Source organism: Haemaphysalis longicornis, unplaced genomic scaffold (assembly GCF_048455015.1).
Source record: "Haemaphysalis longicornis isolate Haplotype H1 unplaced genomic scaffold, Haemaphysalis longicornis Haplotype H1 scaffold_20, whole genome shotgun sequence".
NCBI lineage: Eukaryota > Metazoa > Arthropoda > Arachnida > Ixodida > Ixodidae > Haemaphysalis > Haemaphysalis longicornis.
The window spans coordinates 3,031,789-3,047,722 of record NW_027526296.1 but is presented as its reverse complement, the minus strand read 5'-3'; the positions used below and the strand labels follow the sequence as shown (position 1 = coordinate 3,047,722).

General features: G+C 45.3%; 1 protein-coding gene across 1 annotated transcript in view; it reads left to right on the top strand.

Moving 5' to 3' along the window:
• Positions 1-15,934, top strand: part of LOC144172295 (beta-1,4-N-acetylgalactosaminyltransferase bre-4-like) — an 83,976-nt gene that overhangs the window by 43,571 nt on the left and 24,471 nt on the right. Inside the window, exons 2-3 of the mRNA XM_077701048.1 lie at positions 5,988-6,062; positions 11,358-11,510. The gene's annotated coding sequence lies outside the window, so the exon portion shown is untranslated. The remainder of the gene's footprint in view (positions 1-5,987; positions 6,063-11,357; positions 11,511-15,934) is intronic.

Genomic DNA, 15,934 nt, shown 5'->3' with positions numbered 1-15,934 from the left:
CAGCAGCTTGGAGAACTTCCTGAAGGACTGCTGACCCAAAGGTTTGGCCACGATCCAGACTACGATCCAGAGTACGAGGTTGTCCATGCCGTAAGAAGATGGCTTGCAGAAAGAAATATGCGACCTCAGAAGCGCAGCTGGTACGTAGAGGGGCAGTTTCTGCATACCGCGTAAAGTGATCGACAGCGGTCACAATCCATTGATGACGAGTCGAAGTGAAAGGCAAAGGGTCATACAAATAGATGCCCACAACTTCGAATGGGGCAGAAGGACAAGGCAGCGGCTTTAGCATACCGGCAGGGGCTGAGGTCGAGCGTTTACGACGCTGGCATGAAGGGCAGGATGCAACATATTTAGCGATGCTTGAGGAAAGGCCTGGCCAAAAGATAGTGCTTTTGATGCGGTCGTAGGTCTTGTAGAAAGCAAGATGGTCAGCTGTGGCGTCATCGTGGAAAACTTTCAAGATGTGGGCTCAAAGACAGCGAGGGATGACTGGAACCTATCTGTCTCCGGTAGCGTGGTAATTGTAGCGGTCAAGGTCTGTACCATTGAAAAGGCGAAATTTACTTATTTGGCGGCGTGTTCGGCTGTTAGGTGGGGATGTTGAACCGTCGACAAGCTCCAGTAGTCGTCGGCAGTACGGGTCGGCTCGTTGGATAGAAACAAGGTTTGGTAGGATATCTTGACCGGCGGTTTGCAAAGGGGCCTTGGGCAACGCGAGTGAAGTTATTGAAGGCGATGAGTTACTTTGGGACGATGGCTGTGGGCAGTGGGCGGTCGGCTGTGGGCAACGGGAAAGAGCGTCGGCATCGTTGTGCTTTCCCCCCACTTGTAAGTCACAGTAAAGTCATACTCCTGTAGACGGAGTACCCAGCGGCCAAGGCACCCCGAGAGGTGTTTGTGGGAGGATAACCAACACAGGGCGTGATGGTCTGTTACAACTGAGAAACGGCGGCCATACAAATAAGGACGAAAATTTTGCAAAGCCCAAACAACCGCGAGGCAATCTTTCTTGGTTATCATGTAGTTCTTCTCAGCGGGAGTCAAAGTGCGGCTTGCATAGGCAACTACTCTCTCCGACGAGGAATCCGTGCGCTGAAGAAGGACAGCACCAAGACCGTGTCCACTGGCATCAGTGTGAGAAATAGTGGCTGCCGCCTCATTGAAGTGGCACAGCACTGGTATAGAATGGCTTGTTTCAGTGTCTGGAACGCCATTTCACAGTCTTGAGTTCAGACGAATGGAGTTCCGGATATGAGTAATTTGTGAAGGGGTGCGGCTATTGCTGCAAAAGTTCGGATGAAGTGACGGAAATAGGAAGCTAAGCCCAGGAAACTCCGCAGCTCTTTCTGACGAAGAGGCTCGGAAAAATTGAGGACCGCATTGATCTTGTCTGGATACGCGCGTATACCTTCCTTGCTTACAACGTGGCCCAAGACTTTGATTGAGGTACTGGCAAAGCGACACTTCGTGTTCAGCTGTAAACCAGCATTGCCAAGACCGGGGAGGACTTCATCCACACGTTGAAGGTGTACAGCGAAAGTGGACGAAAAAATGACGATATCATCTAGGTAGCATTGGCAAGTCTTCCACTTCAAGCTACGAAGTACACAATCGATCATACACTCAAAGGTGGCCGGAGCGTTGCAAAGTCCAAACGGCATCACGTTGAACTCGTAGAGGCCGTCTGGTGTGGCGAAGGCTGTTTTTGTTTCAGCTTTGGCCATGGGGATCTGCCAATATCCTGACCGAAGATCGTGACTCGAGAAGTATTCTTCGCCGTGCAACGTGTCGAGAGCGTCGTCAATTCAGGGCATAGGATAGACGCATTTCCGGCTTATTTTGTTAAGCGCTCAGTAGTCCACGCAAAAGCCCACTGAACCATCTTTCTTCCGAACCATGACAGCCGGCGAAGACCAGGAACTGCCTGAAGGGCGAACAATGTCCCGCTGAAGCATGTCGTCCACATTTTCTTGAATGATTTTGCGTTCTGCGGATTAAACACGATAGGGACGACGGCGGACGATACAAGAACCATCGGTTTTTATGCGATGAGTCGCTGCTGATGTTTGTCCAAGAGTGAGGGAATGGCTGTCAAAGAACGCCTTGTGCTTGTTAAGAAGGGCGAGTAGTGATTTATGATTTTTTTCGCTTAGCTCTGTGCTGATGGTGGATGTAAGGCTCGAAGACATAATCGCTTGCACACGGGCATGCCGGAGTGATGCTATAGGGCAAAGCACAAGACGGCCAACTTCCTCGTTTAGAATAGAAGCCACCTTAGTGCCTTTAGGAAGCATAATCGGCTCGAAGGCAATGTTTAGTGCGGTGATAAAAGCTGATCACCGTGAACAGCGAACGACGCAGGGTGGTAATATATAACTCCTATGCAGGCGTAGTTCCCAGCTGGTATGGCAAACAAATCTCCCTCGGCGATACTGTCACACATCACGGAAAACACCGTTTCTTGGCCGCGACACAAGACACAATCTTCGGCAGAGACCAACCGCGGTACGGGAGCATCTGATGCACAGGCCATTCCTGTCTCGGTGATGTGAATCCCAGGCTGGCGGCAGCAAATTCTCGCAGACGACGCTGATACAAAGTCCCAGCCCAAAATAATTTCATGAGAACAAAGAGTCAGCACTGCACACTGAATTTAATGTAGGAGCCCGTCTATCGTAACCCGCACTGTACAGTATCCAGAAGGCCGAATCGCATCACCATTTGCCCCACACAAGGATGGCCAGGCGTAAGTTCTCACGTTCCTCAGACGTGAACATAACTGTGCATTAATAACTGAAACACTGGCCCCCGTATCAAGTGCCTCAACACGCAAACCTTCCACTTCCTGCAATAATAAGTTCCATGGACGTTCAGGAGGAGTTCTGGTCTCTTCGAGCAATGCAGTTTCTCCTCCAAAAACTGCAGGCGCTAGTTTTCCGAAGGGTGGCTATTGAGAAATGAGGTAGGATGAAGAGCGAAAAGCGAACGGCGGTAGGGCGAAAGTGATCTGCGTCGTGTTGGAGCATCACGCTGAGAAAAGTCAGGAGAATCGCGAGGCGGGGAAGAACGGCGAATAGAATGAACGTTTGTGCTTCTACGAGTACCATAAGCAAAGCAGGCGTTATCCCGCTCATCAGGAGCGTACCCTCGGCGTTCATCCTGCTGGCGTCATCGGCAAAATCTGGAAATGTGGGCCCAAATACCACAGTAGTAGCAAACCGGGCAGTTCCGAATGAAAAGCTAGCGGTCGGGGCGCACGTGATCGTAGTACGCCTGTGCACCCCGAGAGGGGGAAATGGCCGTCAAATGTCCGGGAGCAGTCGGAAGTGGAGAAGACGATTCCACGAGCAAGGGGTCTTTTCAAGCTGCCGCTGCGTATGCCGTCACGTAAGGGGCAGAAGGAGTCGAATTTGCCGGTGGATACGCCGTCATGGATGCCAGTTCTTGCTTGATGAGATCCCGTAGAGGAGATGGGCTACGGTGGCAGTGACCGCGTGGGAGACACGATGAGTTACGGTTGCCTAGCTCCTCACGAATGCTTGCGCGTATTATAGTACGCAGATCTGTGTTCCCATCCAGACGAGCCGGCTCTGGCTGAAGGCGAATAGACAGCAACTGATCGAGGCGTTGGCAGGTCTCCCGCACATCGCTGACTGTCAGGGGATTCTGGATAGCGAGGGCGTTAAATGCAAATGAAGCAATGCCCTTCGAGATGTGCCGCACCTTATCGGCCTCTAGCATGCTTATGTCCACCGGGCGGCAGAGGGCGAGGACGTCCTTGATGTACGCCGCATATGTTTCGTCGGGACGTTGGACGCGAGAACCCAGATTTTTCTTGGCGTCATCGACGCGAGCTGGCGGGGTGCCGAATCCTTTGCGCAGACGCTCAGTAAAATCGGTGCAGTTCTCGAAGGTTGCCTCGTTGTTGAAGTACCATAAATTTGCGACCAGGTCTAGGTGGAATTAAACATTGCGCAGTTTAAAAGCATCATCCCACCGGTTAAATTGGATGACGCGATTGTACTGTACTGGTCCCGCCAATCTTCGACATCTTCACCACGAAGACCAGCGAAAGAAGGAGGGTCGCGCTGGTGGCCTGTGATCACCCATGCGGAGGGCGGTGGAGTGCTGCGTTCCAACGCGCTTTCTCGTTGCATCGTTGGCTCGCGTAGCGGGAGACGTCGACCGAAACGCAGCTCCAGGGGTGTACCTAGGAGCGGCAGAGGTTGGGGCCGACAAGCAACTCCACCACTTGAGAGAGTAAAGGAGGGAAGCAGACCTTAGTCAGGGCGACGTTTATTCAGGTGGCGTTTACCAAGCAGCCAGCCGAGCCAACGAACTTCGATGATGATTAGGATCGCGCGAGGCCAGGGACACGATGATGACAACAAACGTTGCGTGGGTGAGATGATGCTGATGATAGTGTGTTTGGACACAAGAGAGAATGACCACTCGAGCAATCACTGTATATACAGCGCTCACACTATATATATATATATATATATATATATATATATATTTATATATATATATATATATATATATATATATATATATGGGTGTGTGTGTGTAGGTTAAGTAGAGACAGAGACACACGAGAAAAACATTAAAAATTAAAAGTTTACTGACGTTTCAGGAAGAGGACTTCCTTTCTTCTTCAAGTTCTCTTCCTGAAACATCCGTAACCTTTTATTTTGTAATGTTTTCCTCGTTGGTCTCTGTCTCTACATACCCTATTTATTGCTATTGCGCTTTTATTTAGCAACTGTATATATATATATATATATATATATATATATATATATATATATATATATATATATATATATATATATATATATATATATATACATATATATATAGCGATGAATAAGTTCCGGGATTTGGTTTCAAAAATACACGAGAGGGTAGACACACGTATGAAAACGACGATCGAACTAACGTTTCGACCGGGGTCCCAGAGGGTTCCCTCTGACGAAGACCGGACCCCCGTCGAAATGTTAGTTCGATCATCGTTTTCATACGTGTGTCTACCCTCTCGTGTATATATATATATATATATATATATATATATATATATATATATATTCGTCAGCGTGATATCGAACCGATGACCAAGAAAATCGTGGAGGCTGCAAAAATCGCAAACCTGGGCGAAGAACTCTTTTGCCTGCCTGACATAGCGGTGTGCACCAAGGAGCTCGGGCGACACAACGCTGACGCCATATAGCCGTAGAACAGAACACGTGTACAGTGTGAGGGCCGGGAGGGTTGCATCTCGTGCGTTTGTATCCAGCGTCTTGGTTTAATTCTTACTTCCACTTCACGTGTTGACTGTTCTCGCCCTATGCGTGCGCATGGGCGTTTACAAATAAGACATGCTTCTGTAATAAAAGTTCATTGGAAAGTCAGCACTCGCTCGGTGTGCCTCAAACTCAGTCTTCGTATTTTGCTGCGCTGTAGTTCTCAAGACGAATTGTCGCCTCAGCCATTCCTGTATTCTATTTATCATGTACTTAGCCAGTTGGCTGAAATGAAATGCGGTGAGTATAAAGAGGAGTAACACAGGCAAGAATGTGTGCACAACTGCCGCTTTGCAAACAGAAAAATAAGCAGCTTTGAACAGAGAAGACATCGGTCTTGCAGCTGCTTCCGAAGTTTTTTGCCCCGAGCTTTCCCTGGAATCAAACATTTCTCGGTGTGTGCATGTCTGTGCCTGATGAAATACATTTCTTGGTACTTGTTTGATGTGGCATTTATTGCAAATGTTCACATTAGAAAGAAGCGCGGACGTGACACGCAGTCAAGAACTTTTCTATTCTTATCAATGGCCCGCACATTGGTAATGTGAGAACAGCGTTCTTGTGCCTTGTCAGTTCCCGTTCTCATCCTTGTCGCTCGTGCATTAACTTGTACTTTATCTAGGCTTCTGCTTATGTTTTGGGTCCGGATTTATCCACTGAAAAGTGAACTTCTACCCGCAGGTGAGGAAATAAGGCGCCGCTGGGTCAACAAGGAACTGGCTACCCCGTTACACCGGCTTCAGATTTCCAACTCATGTAAGAAAAGTGCTGCCGCTACTTGGCCGTATGAATTTAGATGTGCTGATATTTATTACGGCTAATGGTCACAACACCGAAGCTAATTGGCGAAGGGTGAAAATATTTTGTATCCTACGATAGACGGACGCACGTTTCCCCTGTGCAGGAAAAAGGATCATTTTCGTAGGGAAGCTGTGCTGTAGGTTGGGTGTGCTAGAAACTTGCTGTAATGAACACCTCATAATTTATTAGAGCGAAGCCTTTTCGGTCTCACAGAAGGCGGTGTCGTAACCAGAAGGCAAGCAGGAAAGACAGCTTTTCATAATGGGATTGCACAAGATGATGATGATGACGGCGATGATGATGATGATGATGGTGGTGATGATGATGATGATGATGGAGCAAGAGAAAAACGCTTCCCGTGGTCGACATCGATCCTGGGTTCCTGGCGTTATGAATCTGACGTCTGTCCTATTGCGCCATCACCGGATTCGGGTCGCTCAGGGTTGGTTGTGCGGGCGTTGGCTTTGAAACTTGAGTTTGGCTTTGGACTTTGACAGATTAGATTTTGGACGACGACTATGCTCTATCGACGATGATGGCAAAGTGGGGTGAGGGGGCGCTCAGATTTCTCGTCAATGGTTTTCACATTGATCATTTGCACATTGATCGTTGCCGGCGCTCAGATTTCTCGTGAAGGATTCGTATGTTTTTGTCTGAGTTTCAGCTTTGACTTTGACTTTCAGCTTTCAGCTTTGAATCGTTGACGTTTCGACTTTGACTCTTAGGCGGTTTCCACCTCGATCGGTCACCCCTCGGCTTTGATTGCAGCTGCTTTGACTGTAGAAATTCGCCCATTGATTTTCCCAGCCGGAAAGCTTCCATTTTTAACCATCGTCATCGTTAGACGAAGGGGGGGGGGGGTTTGTGATATTCAAAGCGAAGCTTTCTATCTATTACTGATGTCGTCTGTAGTGCACTGAAAACGCTCTGTGGGGAAGCCAACATTCTGTGACGATGATGATGGCCAAGAGTGAAATGAAGGGAAAGAACGATTCCTGTGGTCGGAATCGAACCTGGCTCCCTGACGATATGAAGCCGACGCCTATCTGATATGCGCCATTCCCACACGTTCGAAGCAGTTTAGATATAGTGAAGGAGGCATGGCGGGCAAAATTAGGAAGAAAAATAATGCACCCCTCCCTCTAACGAAGACGATGCTCGAACGCGAACTTTCGTGTGGAATGAAGTGGCCGAAGGGAAAAGTAAAATACGCTGAATGCAATCAAAAATCGAGACTGCGTGAGAGTTAAAGTCAAAGTTCAACCACTCAAAGCCAAAAGCCTTTTTGCGCCAACGCCCAAACTAAGACGACAACCAAGCAATTCCTAACTAGAAAGCTTCGTGTTAAACCATTGTCGCAGTTTGGCGGACGTGTGCTTGATTTTTTTTTACTTGGGAACTACGGCAGCTGTATAGACATGCAGAAAATTCCTTTTATATTTCTTTGTGGCATTTTTTGGCCTTTAGTGTTTCAGAAGCCGCTCCAAGTCGCGAAAGACAAAAGGCTTTTCAGAAATGCTCATTTGCACACATGGTTTCGTTAGTTTTTTGGAAATATCGGAAAACAGAGGTTTTCCTTGAACATATGGCGCAAAAGTCAAAAATTTTAGCATTGAAATACCGTACTTCACGCGAGCAAAATATGAGGACGACACATGGGCGCCGAGGTGTTTAATGTGGCATGAATTTATTTTTGTGTGGAATTGTGCGTGCATTGAAAGTGCTGATTCCGTGTGAAGAAGTGGTTGAAATTTCTCGGTCGCTTAGCTATAAGCAAGCCTTGCGAAGTACCAGTCTTGTATCATTTCCCTCACGTAATACATCATCATCATCATCAGCTTACCTACGCCCACTGCAGGGCAAAGGCCCCTCCTAGTATTCTCCAATTATCCCGGTCCTGCGCAAATTGCGACGAAATCCCCGCAAACGTCTTGATCTCATCTGCCCATCTAAGTTTCTGCCGCCCCCTGCAACGCTTGCCTTCTCTATGAATCCAATCTGTTACCCTTACTGACCAACAGTTATCTTACCTTCGCATTACATGCCCTGCCCATGTTCATTTCTTCTTAATTTCTACTAATATGTCCTTAACATGCATTTTTTCCCTGACCCACTCTCTTCTTGTCCCTTAATGTTACGCCTATCATCTTTCGCTCCATTGTCCGCAGAGTCGTTCTCAATTTAAATTGAACCCTCTTAGTGAGCCTCCAAGTTTCTGCCCCGTAGGTGAGTACCGGAAACATGCAGCTGGCACACACTTTCCTCTTCAGGGACAATGGTAGGCTGCCATTCATTATCTGACAATATCTGCTATGCACTCCACCCCATTCTTATCCTTCTAATTATCTCTGCCTCATAATGTAATTTAATATATTGAAATGTAATGTAATATAATATAATGCGAGACAAAATTTCTCCCTGCAAAAGCTGTAAAAATAAGAAACCTGCACTTCAAATATTCGAAATTGTTTTATGATTGGTGATTTCATACGACACTAGGAGATCCTAACTGGACCAATTTTGGTGAACCTCGCAATACCACATGGGTGGTACGGCGAGGTTCACCGCTATACCAGTGTATATATATATATATATATATATATATATATATATATATATATATATATATATATATATATATATATATATATATATATATATATATATATATATATATATATATATATATATAGCGTATGAATAAAGTACAATGGCGCCTGTAAAAATGTACAGTAAAAGGGAAGACTAAAGGGTAACGAACGAACATGTATTAACGTTTCGGCTGGGGGCAAGCCTTCGTCAGAACCTGACGAAGGCTTGCCCCAAGCCGAAACGTTAATACATGTTTTTTACCCTTTAGTCTTCCCTTTTACTGCATATATATATATATATATATATATATATATATATATATATATATATATATATATATATATATATACATATATAAGAAAAGAAAACTTTGAACTGGGTAAAAGCACGATTCAAAGTTTCAAAGTTGTTCAAAGTTTTCTTTTCTTGTGTTTTCTACCATCTTCAAAATTTCAACTGCTCCCTGGATTTCGTATATATATATATATATATATATATATATATATATATATATATATATATATATAGGAAATGAGGGGCTCGTTTTGCGAGGTTTTCTTGAATGCCAACTTTTAATTCTGTATATATCTATATGCACTTTTTGAATGAATACAAGCAGCGTTTCTGCTAGCATGTATTACCGATCGTTGGGACGAAATATTGATGGTAAATTTGCCGTCGCTGCTACAGGATAGACGTATACCCATATTTCAAGTAAATGCGTCTTTTGTGCCCTTACGCACCCCACTGTGTCCGTTGAAATGTAGCGAGCAATGCAAAACGCTACATTCATGTAGCTCCCATACTTGTCATGTTTAAAGTGTTCTTTGCTTGCAAAAGATCTGCACTGGGCACGGCTGAACACGAGTGAACTGAGCGTTGACGTCGGCTTCGAGTCAGGCATGTGCGATTCAAAGCGATTAACGTCAGCGCATGACTTTTTGTAGAACACCCCTATTGTTTTTTCAACGAGTCGAGACAACCGAGAGCAGCGCTCACTAGCGTATTTGTTTGTATTTTAAGAGTGTTTTTATATCGCGGAAATGTTACCTTTTCATTGTCCGGCATATTCCCTGTGGGTGTAGTGTCCCGCGACATTGAATTAAACGCTCAGAGTGCCATTCCGTTGGACACATTTGAAGAATCGTGGGACACCGAACGACGTGTCATGAGGTGGGCGGAGATCATTCTCATTAATCAGGAAATATCGCTGACTAAAGCATATAATTCTTTTTCCAAGAAAGAGCCACCTGAATCGAATCTTTGTTTATGCAAATCGCAGAAGTGCTTCAGAAGCCACTCCAAGTCGCGAAAGATAATAGACTTTTACTACCTTCAATCATTCATCGCAGAACAAAGAAAAACAAAAGAATGGCTACATTCTTCGAAAATCTTCATGCAGTTAGAAACATAATAGTCTAATTAAATTAAGAGTAGGCGGTCCTATATTGAGGGTTACGGTATTCCTGTTTACTTAAACGTACAGGTGCCGTCAAAAGTAATTGGAACATGGTCTGGTAAATTTACGGAAATTTCTTCTTCCAGAGGCTCCTTTGCTCTTCCGTTCTGCGTTCAAAGGAGTCTTCTCTAATAGAAAAAGCTTCCTGTAAACCGGTAATGGCTGTCATTAGGCCAGAAAGAGAAACATTTTGTGGCATTCAAAACCCATTGTTACAATCTCAGGTCGGTACCCACCTGTACCGTAAAGAAAGAGCTGCTTCATCAGTAAGAAATATTAAAAGATTTCGCTCTCGACAGTGACACAATGTGGACAATAATTTACATACTCCCACCCTGAGTTACCGCTTGATTCCCAATAAAACGAATTGCATTTCGCACGTCCTTTCCAGCGCACACTGCACAAACCTAACTGTTGGCGGATCATTTAACGAAGGCTTGTGAGTTTTGTTTTGATGTACTGCCCTATTTTCAGCATGATGGCAAACCAGAAGAAGCCGTTAGTATTTCTGAATATGGGTATCCAGTGCATGATGATTGCGACACCTCGGAAGGTTCGGCCACGAAAGGCAAGCTCTGAGTGTTCGGGAAGAATGAGGCACACCGGCCGCGATAGTTGCAATTTCGCAGGTCAGCACTATGCACTGTGGACTTTACCGTGACGCACCACAGTGAAGTACAACAGGACATATAACCCACATTTCACACTACACGTGTCTTAAATTGTTTCAGTGCGCAGAAATGCAATTCATGTCGTCTTGTTTCGCGTTTTCGTTGCTGCTGAGTGGCCCTGGTACTCCGCCATACGCGATTGTCATGTACCTTGCGGGTTGGCCGGATTGTTATCGGTTTAGGGGTGGGGAGAAAAGAGAAAAATTCTACAGAACAGTCGCTTTGTACCAAGAAAGGTAAACAACTTTCACCCACGAAGCCATCTGTCTTAGAGTTGTTTTGGAGCTTATTTGCTGCTGGCGTCACTTCAGCTATACCTGTGTCTTCGTGTGCACATCTGGCAGCATTGTAATAAATTTCCGAGTATTTGTGTTGCGTGGCATGGTTTTAATTACTTTCGCATTGTGATTGTGCTCTAGCGCCACGCACACACCGTACGAAACAATTACCACAGGACGTAGTGTTCGGAGACGAGGGTACCCGCTGATATTCACTCCCGTTCTCTGCCACGTTTGTCTTGTCACTCAGTGTGCTTCGACTGCTGGGTCAGGAAGGCTGCTCTTCATGTTTTACGCTGGGATTTACTAACTGCACATAAATACTAGCGGATGCGTCACTAATACGAGGCTAATTCGAAGAAACCAGCTACCTGGCTGCACCGGCTTGAAATCTCCAGCTCCTGTAAGCAAAGCATTGTCTCATTATCGCTAACTTGTCGTTCTAATTGAGATGTGACCACGTTTACTCCGTCTTAAGGTCGTCAGGCAGCGGGGCAATGTTTCCATGATAACATGTGCCGTAAATTTGAGCAAGCAATTCCGCTTGATCAATTTTAAGCATTTTTTTTAACTCTATTTGTCACTCCACTTTTCTGTTAGCTACTTCTTTTATAGTGGCTTCCCTGAAAAATGTGGTGTAATTCCGAGTATTCAATGACCAGTTTTTCATCTTGTGGCCAATAGGCCATTTTTGTGGTATGAACACCGCATTTCCCGCCGAAATAGCTAGTGTTTTTCTCATACAATTTGAACCACTGCTAGCCGCGCAAGTTTTTTTGTGGGCGCTCTCCAGATTTATAAGCTTGACCTATCCGCTTCGCTTATGGATGAGTCCATTGCTTGAACCATACATTTAAAAACACCCAATTTACCACTGAATAATCTGAGTAGTGACAAAGAAGTTGAACACTTCAACTAATACCACAAATCCAAAGAAATAACTTAGCTTAATAAGCGCCCGATAACATTTACGTAGTTACGTGTAACTACAACCGCGCAAAGTTGCCACACAATGACCGCGAAATGTATTTCTGGCGCCATCTGGCATACGTGAATGGAAATGGTGCAACTTCTCAATCGGGATTGAAACGTGCAGTGTAGCAGCGGTGATGTGTCGAGCGTGCTCAAGAAGTCAATCGCGCTTGGCATCAATCTGAATTGAACGTTCCAATGAGGCAGGGGTATTACTGGATGGCCCCACCTGAAGTGCCATGGAAACGGAATGTCGCCGCGTTGGTGGGTAATGACGGATTGCACAATGCCCATTAATCCCGATGCCAAGATACCCATTCCGAAACACGCTCTGCCTCATTCAAGTGGCCAATATTGCTGTCGCATCCATAACTCAAACGAAGCGCTTAGGTGTGTCCTCAGATTGGTTGTACTGAAGGATTGCGGTACGCAAAAAATTGCAGCCACTACTATGGGAGTGTTTTTTTTTTAATTTTTTTTATTTACAGATACTGCAGGCCCTTCTCGGGCCCATGCAGGAAATGTGAGGAAATTTTTAATATGCAAGAAAGGCAGATACACAAGTTTTAGATCCACTTGACTGGTTTAAGTCGCAAACACTTTTTCAGTGTGGTTGCCACCCGCCGCCTGCAAGGTGCGCTTGTTTTTACAGGTAGGAGAAACCTCTGGCCATAGTGGGTACCTTCCTTCCTATTCCCCTCACCACATTGAGGCTCCTATCTTTTTTTTTTGATTTCTAGACAATTTGGGTTCGTACGTAACAAAATAAAAAAACAGTGAAATAATCTACGAAACCACACCTGACGATAACGTTTGTTGCAAGCACAGTTTAACCGGGATATAACGAGTTGACGAAAATTTGCAAGTTTTTGTTACATGCCAGCTTTTGTTACATTCAGGTTTCGAGTTAAGGCTCGCGTGAATGAAGCAGAAACGAAGTCAGAATGCTCGACGGTGAACTCACCCTTCAAAGATTTATTTCACAATGAAAAACTGCGGGATTTGCTTCTGCTGCTTTCCCACAAGCTTAGCCACTACACGACACTCCGAAGAAGCAAGCAAGGTCGCTTAACGCCGTATTCACAAACGTAACTTTAGCATCACACTTTGCCCTTTTACACTTTTCGGTACCCTAATGCGTTTCAAGGACCAAACGTGCGATGAACGGGCGCCTGATGCTCTTTTCCGCACTCGAAATTGGAGAGAGGGTGCTAGTTGGGATGCTGTACCGGGCGGCGACGTTATTTCTCGCCGGCGGAGACACCATTTAAAAGTGCGAGATTGTCTTGAAAAGACAAAACTTTTCATTTACTGGCAACAGAACTCATCACCGACGAACCGACGATACAGATAGCAGTGGAGACGCGCTACTACACGCCGACAGGCAGGCGTAGCATCTAGAAAGTTTGGTCTCGAATCGACCCTGCACTAACACATGGAAATGCGCGGTAGTTTTCGGTGTGGGCAAAATTTCTTAAATTAGGGTGTTTCTCAAGCCGATTTCTCGGAAGTGCAAAAAACAATGACTTGTCAGCGTAGCCAATTCATTACATCAAAGTTACCGTTGCAACGCCTTCATTACATCGATGTCGCCAACACAAATGGGCTTCAACGGCGCTGGCAATGCGGAATTGAGAAACTTCGTTAAATCCTGGAATTCGTTACATCGATGTTCGTTACATTCAGGTTAAACTGTACACTTCGTTTCCGGAACTACGATTTGAAAAAAAAATGCATCGTTTCCCTTTTTTTTGTGATTTCTTTAGGACTGAGTTTTTGACCTGGGAAAGGAAAACGAGACACATTTTTACACGGAAGCATCGGTAAAACGTCCCAGAAGTCTGATTAGCATGCTCAATAGGTGTCACTCTGGTTAGAAGCGCTGCTTGGCTCAGAAACCTTAGGGATGTTTTGGATGAAGCGAAGAACCACTCTTGTTCAACCAACGCTCGTTTGGGCAAATCAGTGATTAGCCCTGCGACATATTCCATAGGACCTCAAGATCTTCTCAGTTCTCTGTAAATTCTTCAAGACTAGTTTTAGCTCAGAATATATTTGGTTCTGGTGATTTTTAGCTCAGAATATATTTGGTTCTGGTGATAAATGCAAAGCAAAACATCTTCAGGGTTCCGGAGCTCCCATCGAAATAACCGGATAATACCAACTGGCTTCCATACAAGTACGCTATTCGAAAGTCCTATCTAAAATGGATACATATGGGAGGGACCTCCATACGTCATCCCCTGAAAAACTTAACTATGCTGAAACCATTGATTCAGTTTGCAACCCATGACTCGTCTTTAAGGCCTAAGCTAAGTTACCATAAAAACGGAAAACAGAAAATGGTCAGAACATAAAACTCCACTGTTGCCGATATAGTACATTGTTTGGCACCAAGTTTCATTTTACTTCAATGCATGTATTTGTTCTTTAAAGGGTTGCCGAAGTGACTTGTAAACATTATTGAATTATTTGCTGAAATTGAAGTCTGGAGTGCCTAGGCCACGTTTCGGCCACTCCGGGTGCGTTTACGCGACTTTATTTAGTAAAAAATTCTATTTAAAAATGCTGCCCTCCTCTGTGCATCTTCATTGCCCATTTCCTATATCGTTTTGTGTAAAGTTTATCCCAGCGGGTTTGGCTTGACTGTGCTCCTCGCCTACCCTCCCACAGAAACAGTCCGGCAGCTGGCGGGGGGTCGTCGCAATTTATTCACTGAGTTAAATATAAGCCACAACAAGGTTCGTGCCCGGCAGCACGTGGCTTTAGATTTTTTAGTTTGTAGGCTGTGTCAAGCTTAGCAAAATCTATGAAGTCAAAGTAGCTCAACACAATCGCACATGCGACCGTTCCCTTGTTTCGCTTCACTTGAATGTAAGCTGGATATACCTGTGCGACTAGTACGGTAGTATAAAATCTGGGGACAGTTGAAGGCGAGAGAAGAGTGAGCGAAGGTAATATAGGTAAGGAGAAATTAAAAGAAACTGAAAGTTTTATTGTAAGCAGTAAAAAAAGGTACGGGAAGCAGTTTTTTTTTTTTGCTTGGTGAAATAGCAGAGGGGTCAGGAACACGGTCTCACATTCACGATGGCTTTTTCGGCCTTAGGGACACATTAGGAAGTCATAAGATATTCTTGGATATTTGGGGGACGCTTACAACACACGCGTTATTCAAGAAATACTATTGTAAGCTGCTGGGAACTCAGAAAATAAATAAACAAACAGCCTATGCGTTTATACTTCGTATTTCCACCGCCGACACCGTCGGGATTATGGCCGACTGGTCTGAAGCACTAGTTGTAGTGCGCGGCAATCCCAATAGCGCGTGCTTTTTTTGAAGTTCATTTCTTTTTATTTGTGTAATGTTTTCTATAAGGCATTCGCCATTTAGGCTGGAACTTTCGTTACTCCATGCCCGAGTTAGCAGACTGCGTGCAGACTGCACTGACACGCTGGTGAGTTCTCGTTGGCGCGGTGTTGACAAAGCACCGACAGCTTGCGGGCACAGTGCCGAAACAGCTAACTATCGGCCTCGGGCGAACAATCCTCTTACGACACAGGGAGGAGCCAGGCTAACTCCAAAGGTGGTGGCGAAGCGCCCCGCAGTTGAGCATCTTTGATGACGCTGAGGGCGTTCATCCACTTCGTACGCCTCGGCTAGTGAACGGTACGATTATAAGCGGTGCTTGCAGGTTTATGTGGCCCATTATACTTCCGAAAACGTGACAGAAGCGCAGTATGCCAATTATTGAGACATCGAGAATTACCAACCAACGATAAGTTCGGGTGCCAGGCAATATGTACCACGGACCCGAAACCAAAGCTGGTTTGAACTTCAGTCTTACAAATCGTCGA